This window comes from Alligator mississippiensis, chromosome 14 (assembly GCF_030867095.1).
Source record: "Alligator mississippiensis isolate rAllMis1 chromosome 14, rAllMis1, whole genome shotgun sequence".
NCBI classification, from domain to species: domain Eukaryota; kingdom Metazoa; phylum Chordata; order Crocodylia; family Alligatoridae; genus Alligator; species Alligator mississippiensis.
This window is the reverse complement of record NC_081837.1, coordinates 12,211,051-12,220,008: the sequence shown is the minus strand read 5'-3', so window position 1 is coordinate 12,220,008 and position 8,958 is coordinate 12,211,051.

Below are 8,958 nucleotides of genomic sequence, written 5' to 3'. Positions count from 1 at the left end.
TCTACTGACAACGTTCCTATTAAGGTAGCCCAGTATGCCATTGGCCTTCTTCACAACAAAGGCACACTGCTGGCTCATAGTTCCCAGGATCCTCCTGCTCTGTAGTTCCTGGATCTTCCTTCTTCCCTTTCTTGAAGATGAGCACTATATTTGCCCTCTTCCAGTCATCCAGGACTTTGCCCAATTGCCACAAGTTTTCAAAGATAATGCCCAGCAGCTCTTCACACCAGCCAACTCACTCAGCACCCCCAGCTCCATCATGTTTCGCCCCATGGACTTGCACACATCCAACATTTCTAAATAATTCCTAACGTGTTCTTTCACCATTGCTGGCTGCTTACCTTCAACTCAAACTGTGCTGCCAAGTGCAGTAGTCTGGGAGCTGCCCTTGCCCGTGAAGACTAAAGTAAAAAAGCACAAAGTACTTGAGCCTTTTCCGCCTCATTTGTCACTAGGTTGCTTCCCCCCATTTAGTAAGGGAGCCACACTTTCCCTGATCGTCCTCTTGTTGCTGACATACTTGTAGAAACCCTTCTTGTTACCCTTCACGTCCCTTGCTAGCTGCAACTCTAGTTGTGCTTTTGACCTTTCTGCTTTTATTCCTGCATGCCCAAACAACTGCTTCTTGTAAGCTTCTTCCTTTTTGTGTATTATTTCCCTGATAAGCCAAGCTGGTCTTCTGCCATACTTGCTAGTCTTCCTGCGCATTGGGATGATACATTCCTGCACCCTCAGTGAGGTGTATTTTTTTTTTTTAAACACAACCAGGTCTCCTGGACTCCTCCCCCTCAAACTGGCTTTCTAGAGGATCCTACCCATCCATTCCCTGAGTGAATCAAAGTCACATGGCTCTTTTACATACAGCACAACTCCTCCTTCTCTTCTGCCTGCTCTTCCTGAACCATTTATATCCATCCATGACGGTGCTCCAGTCATATGACCTATCTCACTGTCTCTGGTATCCCAACCATGTCATAGTCCTGTGACTGCGAGGACTTAAAATTCTTCCTGCCAGTTTCCCAGGCTTCCTGTATTCATGTACAGACACCTAGGTAATTAGCCAATTGTTCTACTTTCTTGGGAAGAATTACATTGTTTCCCCCATTGCCCCCTCCTGCTTGTGCTTCCTCCAGGTCACTGGCTTACTTCGGTGCTTTTGTCTTCATCCCCCACAGTGAACCCAGTTTAAAGCCCTCCTCACCAGGTGAGCGAGTCTGTCTGCAAAGATGCTCTTCCTTCTCTTCATCAGGTGGGTCCCATGTCTTCCCAGCAATGCTTCTTCTTGGAACAACATCCCATGGTTGCAGAAGACAAAGTTCTGCTGGCAATACCATCTGCACAGCCATGGGTTGATCTGCAGGACGCATCCACTCCCTTCCCCTTGACTGGAAGGATAGAGGGAAAGATTACCTGAGCCCCTGTCCCCTTCACCCTTGCAGCCAGAGCCCTGTAGTTGCTTTTGATCTGGTCAGGGTCCCCCCTAGCAGTATCATAGGATCCCACATGGATGAGCAGCAGGGTAAAGTGGTCAGTGAGTCAGATGAGTCTCAGTAATCCTTCTGTGACATCTTGGATCCAGGCTCTGGAAAAGCAGCAGACCTCCTGAGACAACAGGTCAGGCCAGCAGATGGATGGCTCTGTCCTGTGCAGAAGGGAGTCTCTTGCCACTACCATCCATCACTTCCTCTTAGTGGCAGTGGTTTCAATCCCCGCCAACCTCGGGGATGCCTTGCCAGAGCTCTTCCACCAATGGAACATGCTGCTGCTCCTTCTGCTCCTCTGTTGCTAGGGCTCCACATCTGTTCTCTGGACAAACCACTGCTGGTGGAGATAAAGACTTCTGCTTGGTATCAGAGGTCACAAGCTTTCACCTTCATGGGACTCCACGTCCTCTTCCTTCTCTATCACTGTCTCTGGCAGTGCTTCCTCCGCAGTCCTAGAGGTCTCCTCCAGCATTGAATCTATGAAGTCCTCATGGCGGAGGATGGTTTGGAGCCTCGCTGCCTCCTCCTGTAGCCCTCTTGCCTGATCTGTGAGGGACACCACCAGGAGGCACCGCTCACATCACAGGCATCCACCCAACCCCACTGGAAGGAACCTGCAAACTGTAGTCTTCACAGCGCCAAACCAGGACCTGGGTGGAAGCCTTGATGGTGAACGGTCCTGCCTGGACAGACACCTCTCAGGTGCAAGTACAGGAAGAGCTGGTAGTGGCTCTGGCATTGTAAAATCCTCCAGCCACTTCTCTGGGTCTCTTTTAATCGGCCACCTATGTCTTCCTGCCCCTCTTCCCAAGCAGAGCTTCCCTTAGCAAAGTCCCCTGTAAGCTGGCCTGTTGGCTGCTCCTTGGTCCCAAAAGGTTCCCCTTTCCCTGATAACCTGCTTCCTCTCACCAAGCTTACAGTGAAGGAAGGGGAGAGCGTTTCCAGGCAAACTCCCCCTCACTCTGGACTCTAGTTAAACAAGCGACTTAAGTATTGGTCTAACTGCTGAGTGTTAGCTGCTTACACTAAATATAGGTAGGTTAGTTGCTCTTAATTAAAGAAAGAGTTTACCTTTAAAGGCTCCTGTCCAACGAGGAGGGCAACAAACTGACCTGTGAACTGCTTGCAAAGTGCCCTGTTTTACTACCCATGTTACTTCACTGGTTGCTCTGAGAGTCTCCTCTTATACCCTTCTGGGTCTGGACAGGCTCCACCCCATGGTTAGGGCTTTTGTCAGACACAGGCAGCAATCGCCCAGCTAGCAGCACTCCCAACCACTCCAGGTACACAGCCCACCAAACCAACGCTCAGCAAGCTAAACGCACAGGCAGCCCTGGCTCCCTTACCTTCCCAGAGCAGGATCTGGTGCCTGGTGCTTCTTTCCCTTCCTCTTTTTGCTCCCAACAAACTGCCCTGTTTGCTCCCCTTGTTCACTCGCTCCTTTGCGTCATCCCTCATCATTTCCGCACGTACAAAGTGCATGTAAAACCTTACCAAAGCAATTTTTTTTATTTTTTACACTGACTTTGCACTTGGCTTACATGGGTGTGAATAATAATGCAAAGCAACAAAGGAGGAGGCTTGCTGAACCCATTAAAAGCAAATGTCTGACAAGAGACTTAGTCTCGGTCCCCATGTGTGTTGATTTTTTTTTTTTTTTTTTTTTTTTTGGACCAGTACAATTATGGATCTTTTTTACTGAAGTAATTATACCAGGACAGCCCCTTGTGTAGATCTGTCTAACCAAAAAAATATGTGTTTTACTAATGTACAGCTTAGTTCTCTTGCTGTGCAAGTATAAGCTATATATAGCTTTGGGGTAGAGTAGTGCTCCAACTATACAAGTGTAGTTAAAGCTTGCACAAATTTGTGTGTGTGTGTGCGCATGTGCACAAAGTCCAAGTGTCCCAAACAATCAAAGTTCACAATCTCAAGACCCCTCTGCTTCCCTAAACTGGCCATGTGCTTCTTGCAACCTTACAGAGAGCAAAAGCTCATGAAAAGCCCCCCAAACGAGCCAGCGGCCTGACGTGATGTACTGCGAAGCGCGGAGCTCCACGCTATCTTTCAGAATGTCATAGGAAAGGCAAGGTCAGTAAGATAACAGGGAGAGAGAATGGCATAGTCAACATGTGACGTTTGATTGAAACACAATGGAATTAGCTCTTTCTAATAGAAATGTAAGGGCGGTTACCTTTACACGAAAAGGGAGACTAACAGGCAATTAATTAGTGGCAGCACTGGCTGCCTGAAAAAGACACAATATGCTGCCATTCAATCTATTTATATGCAAATCTGTTGGGGGTTGGGAAGGTTCAAGTAAATTATGATGGGGAGGGTTTAACCTTGATTATTGCAAAGACATTCCTTATGTTCTTTTCGACACATGCGCAGGTCAGCTGGACCATGGAAGGGAGTAATGGGGGGGTGCGATATAATGATAACCTTTATTATTGAAGATACCTGGGGAGTAACAGCGTGAATAAATTTGTGATAATTGACCTGTGGACTGATGATGATGATGATTCCTTTGCCGAGAGAGCTGCTTAATCTAGACCGTGTGCCATCATGGATGTGCGCAGTAATTGGAACATTGGCTCAATCTAGTTTCCACTCTTCTGGAGAATAGCTAATTAATGACAGAAAATAGTGACTAATGTTAGAATAAACAATATTATGACTCGAGTGACTTATGAGAGCTGCAGATATGATGTACGTTTAATAGGATATGACTTATCCAGACATGTAATTCTTTTGCTGAGTAAAGTAACTGTGGCAGAAATGCCAGAAACAGCTTTGCAATTGGAATATGCAATTTAAAATAACTAAAGATTACTCCCAGGTAGTTTATTGCTTTAACTATATCAAGGCAGGTCCCTGTAGCAGACTGCATAATGACTCTCATTTCATTTTTGGTTTGTGTCAAATCTCTTCAGTTAGTTTTGCTTTATTGGCCTCATGCAATTTATTACAGCACTAGAATGTGATTGTAATGCAACTAGTATTTTAGTTTTATCTTCCACTGGTAATTTTTCTTCTTTATGAAGACTATACTGTCTGCATTAATAAAAGACATAGAAATTATACAGTGTGGAACAGTGTTTTAGTAAGAGCTGGTTCACTATAGAAAAACAGAATGAGAATTGCCATTCTACACCTCTCCAGCCCCACCAAAGACGTGGCAGAAAGAGCAGCAATGGCTTGCACTGAATATTACAATGCTAAGCAGATGATTCAACAAAATGTACCATTTAACCTTTTTTTTTTTTTTTTAAGATTACACACATGTACATGTTTGCCAGAAAAAAATGCATGGAATGAATTCATCTCCCTTTTAATAGCAGCTGTTTCTCAAATATGCCAATAAGCATAAAAGCTACCAGCTCAAAAACATCATATTTAACTCGCTGATTAGAAATCTCAGGAGACGAGCCAAGGGGGCTATACAGATGGAATTAACCCTTTAGGTCCTAGAGACGGCCTCTCCAGCTCCAAAATCAAGTGCTTGTGTCGTGGCACTTCTGCTTCCCTTGCTCTTTCCAAAACAAAAAGACGCTCTTGTGGGTGGCCAAGGCATTTGAATGGGGTAACTGTATCTAATTCTGGACCGTGACAGATTCCTGATGTACTTTTGGGTTAATTACCTGGTTCTATATACTTGGTACGCCTGGGCGTGGTGGTGGTGATGGTATTTTCATTTGTTGCATAAGCACTGAACACCCATTAGTTTCTATAAGGACACTTGGAGCCAGATCTGATGACCTTTCTTGTGAATCTTTACTCTCTGTTGCCTTCTGTAAAGTAGTATCCTCCTTAAAAAAGGAAGCAATCCTCTCTAAGTTCCCTTGGAAGTTTGAAATCCAATTTTTAAACATTCTTACTATAATACAAAAATCATAATTAATCTAACCAGATGTCTTCAAGTAGCGTTTCATAAAAAAATAGGTTGGGAAGGGGCCTGCTACTGTTTCTTAGCGTGTTGTTCAGTACATGCCATATACATGTTTTCTGCTCCCCTTGTCCATTCTTTCAACGTGATCCCTGCTGACTTCCTGCCGCTGGGGCAGGGGGCTGGACTCCATGATCCTCCAGGGTCCCTTCCAGCCCGAATGTCTATGAAATCTATGAAACATCTGTATCCCTTCTTCTATAGATTTCCTTCTCTTTTTGAATATGGCAAGTCATCCTCCTCTTCAGCTTATTTATTGAATAGGATCTTGAATACAATGATAATATCCCTCCCTTTAATCAGCTTCATCGTTGCATAGGGTTAGTTTTCACTGTGGAGTTGACATCCGGGAACTAGCACTTGGTTGTTATAGGCCACAAATAAGCAGGCATATTGCAAAGTTGCATCTGAATTAGTGTCTTTGTGTGTTGCTCATGCATGCCACAAAGATTTCTGAGGGCGTATCCAAGGATTTGTTAGTGCTGTACTGAGCAGAGATGCTCTGATTCATAGTGAATTGTGGGAAAATGTGTCCTCCAGACCCGTGGAGGGAATTATGAAAGTAGAAGACAACTTGCTCCGCTTAGGCTAAATTACTGCCGTGCAGGCTAGTGGCCACAGTGAAAGTGATATATGGGATCTCATCTATTATCCCAGACAAGCTAGTTAGCACCAGTAGGAAGTGCTGCCAAATGGGCATGAGTGGGTTATGTTGGAGAATATTATAAGCAACGCCTTTGCATCAAACATACGCTTAGTGTCACTTAAGAGTTAGCCTTGCAGAATTATTTCTAATAGCTGAAATTTGCAGTTCTTGCAAGGTTTTTCAGGAGTCGGGCTCCAGATTCCCTTCCAGTTGGGCACCTGCCCCCTGAGGCTCCTTTTTTCAAATTCCAGTCAAAGTGTATAATGTGTACTTTGAAAGATTGATTGTGTTTTCAGTTAAACAGATTTGTTTTAAAGCAGCTTTTATTATGTTTCTTGGCCCCTGTGAGTCAAAAAGTTATATCTGGCCTTTCCATTAGGGTGGAAGAAGCATGCGAAATACTCTTAAACTACAAAATGACTTGGGGCTGTTTTTTTCTTTTGCATTTTGATTTCTGCTTGGAAAATGTTGTTTGCTGTTTGCCCTAGGTCCCAATCCTACAATTGCCTGGCTGCAGATGGATCCCTGAGCCCAAATGAGGAAGTGGTAGTCGTCACTGGGGTATTGTGGAAGCTCGGGGAACATGCCCACGTCATTGTATTTGCAATAATTCACTTTTTGTTTTAAAAAAAAGATGCTTTTCTTGAATCCAGGCAAATATTGACTTAACTATATTGTAGGTTTATCTCATGATGAGGATTCCTAGGCATAAGAGCTAGCCAATAATTTGCTTATCTCAACATTATCAAGCCATCAGGTTAAGAGATTTCTCAGGGAAATATGTTCCTGCTCTCTATCCAGCTCCACTGGCACCATTGGGGAGGCAATGTATTGTCCCAGGGTCATGAATAGGTTTGTCTCACCTGGAAATATCCTGGGATTCCCTTAGACCTACTTATCTAAACCACTCTCATTTCTGCTGACCAAAATCATGCTGCCAGACCAGATCTGGAACTGGGAACCAGAGGTCTTTAAGACCACATGTGAACCACAGTGATAAGATAACTTCATTAGAAGCTAGTGGACATGATGGATCACCACCACCTTCAGTAAATCAGACACTTGCGCCTACTCATGGAGAGTGTGGATTATGCTTTCATCTGAGAGAGCAGTCACATTGCCAGTAGATGGATTTAGAAGAATTACCTTGTGTTGCCAAGCCACTGGTCAGATTTTTCCTATGGGAGGATGTTATCAGGACCCTTGAGAAAAGTCCAATTTTAGACTGCATTTCTCTCCGTGCCTAGATACTATAATGCTTGATAACCACACCTGTTTATACATGGATGAGCTTGCTTCAACCAGGTGAAAACATTCATAAAGAAAACTCCGTCCAGTTTCCCACTATGAAGTAAGTGCTATAGTTTCGAAGACCAGGAACTCTGTCTCCACCGGCATAATGGATGCCAAAGCAAGTCTTGTCACAGCCTAAGCGTTGTCACGTTTATATAATCTCCTCTGACATGCTCACACTTTCTATTTGGTCTGTGAGAACAGCTGAGACTAGAAAGAGGGTGGGCTGGAGAAACAAGAAGAAAGAATAGCATAGTTGGAAATATTCTGCATAGAGAGCAAGCAAAAAAGCCTCCTTTTCAATATCCTCTGTGATACAAGTGCTTCCCAGATAGGGTAAAATCTCACAGAGGATGGGTTATAATCCTTATCAATACAGTAAATGGGACTATCAAACTGGAAAAGATCACATGGCAGTTAAGATAAAGGTTTGACTTGTTCCAGCTCTGGGCTTATCAGGGTTTAGCGGTAAGTGAGTTTTGTTGCTTAGACTGCATTTAAAAAGTTCATTGATTTGCAGCTAATACCAAGTTGTCATAGTTTCATGAGTAACAGCTTCTGGTTTGCAGAATCAAAGCCTTTTCCTAAATCAATAAGAACAGATTCAGTGAGATTGCTTGAGCCTACTGAGGTATACGGAACGGAGGGAGAGGGAATTGGAAAATTTACAGAAGCTGTAAGGGCTGAAGTGAATGAATGCGTGTCCCAAGATTACAGGTCCTCCAAAGTGCCTGAACAGAAGCGTTAGTGTACAAAACCCAAATGCTAAACCTGGGAGCTTACAGGCTATACCGAAAGGAGGTTCAAGTGGCCATAAGGAAATGCTTAGTGCAAAGCTCATACAAGGTAATTAGCTGACAGATTTGGTCTCGAATGACTGAGGCAGCAGTATTCAACGCGTCGTTCCAAGCAAAGCAGTTAGATTTCACACAGTGTAGCAGGCTTGATGGAGCCAAAGGTTCGTTTGCACTGCGAATGATACAATGAGCTTTGCAGGCTTCCAGCTGCAAAGGCCACCCGTCAGCTGGCTTTGCTGGAGTGAGACCTCAACTAACCCCTTTGTGTTTGATTTCTTCCTAGCAAACGCAAGGAACCCTTATCAACCCTGTCCCATCCAGCACCCCCAAGTGTCCCAGGCCAGCTCCACATCCTCAACTGTCAAGACCAGTTGTGCTTTCATTGATGGACTATGACCACCTAATTGTCTTGGCAATGCAAACGGGCATTCCCGCATCCAGGCTAGCACATGGTTTGGAACCAGCCAGTTCAGTAACGCTCAACCCAACCAGACTAAATCTTCTACTCTGGTATTAAGATGTGCCGAGTGTTAGAACGACTTGTGCTTGCACTATAATTTCTCCATCTTAAAGACCATCCATAAGCAAAGAATAACAGTCTATGTCAGTGGACTTGCGCTGATATAGTATGCAGATATGTTTCCCTCTTGGAGTATTCGGGAAATGAGAAGCCTAATATTTTATTATACTGCCTAAAAAATGCTTGAATGTGAATTTTATGGCTGTGGTAAAACTGTTATTACAAGGGCGAGCTCATTAGGAGTTATCGTGTATTAATCACCTGAGACA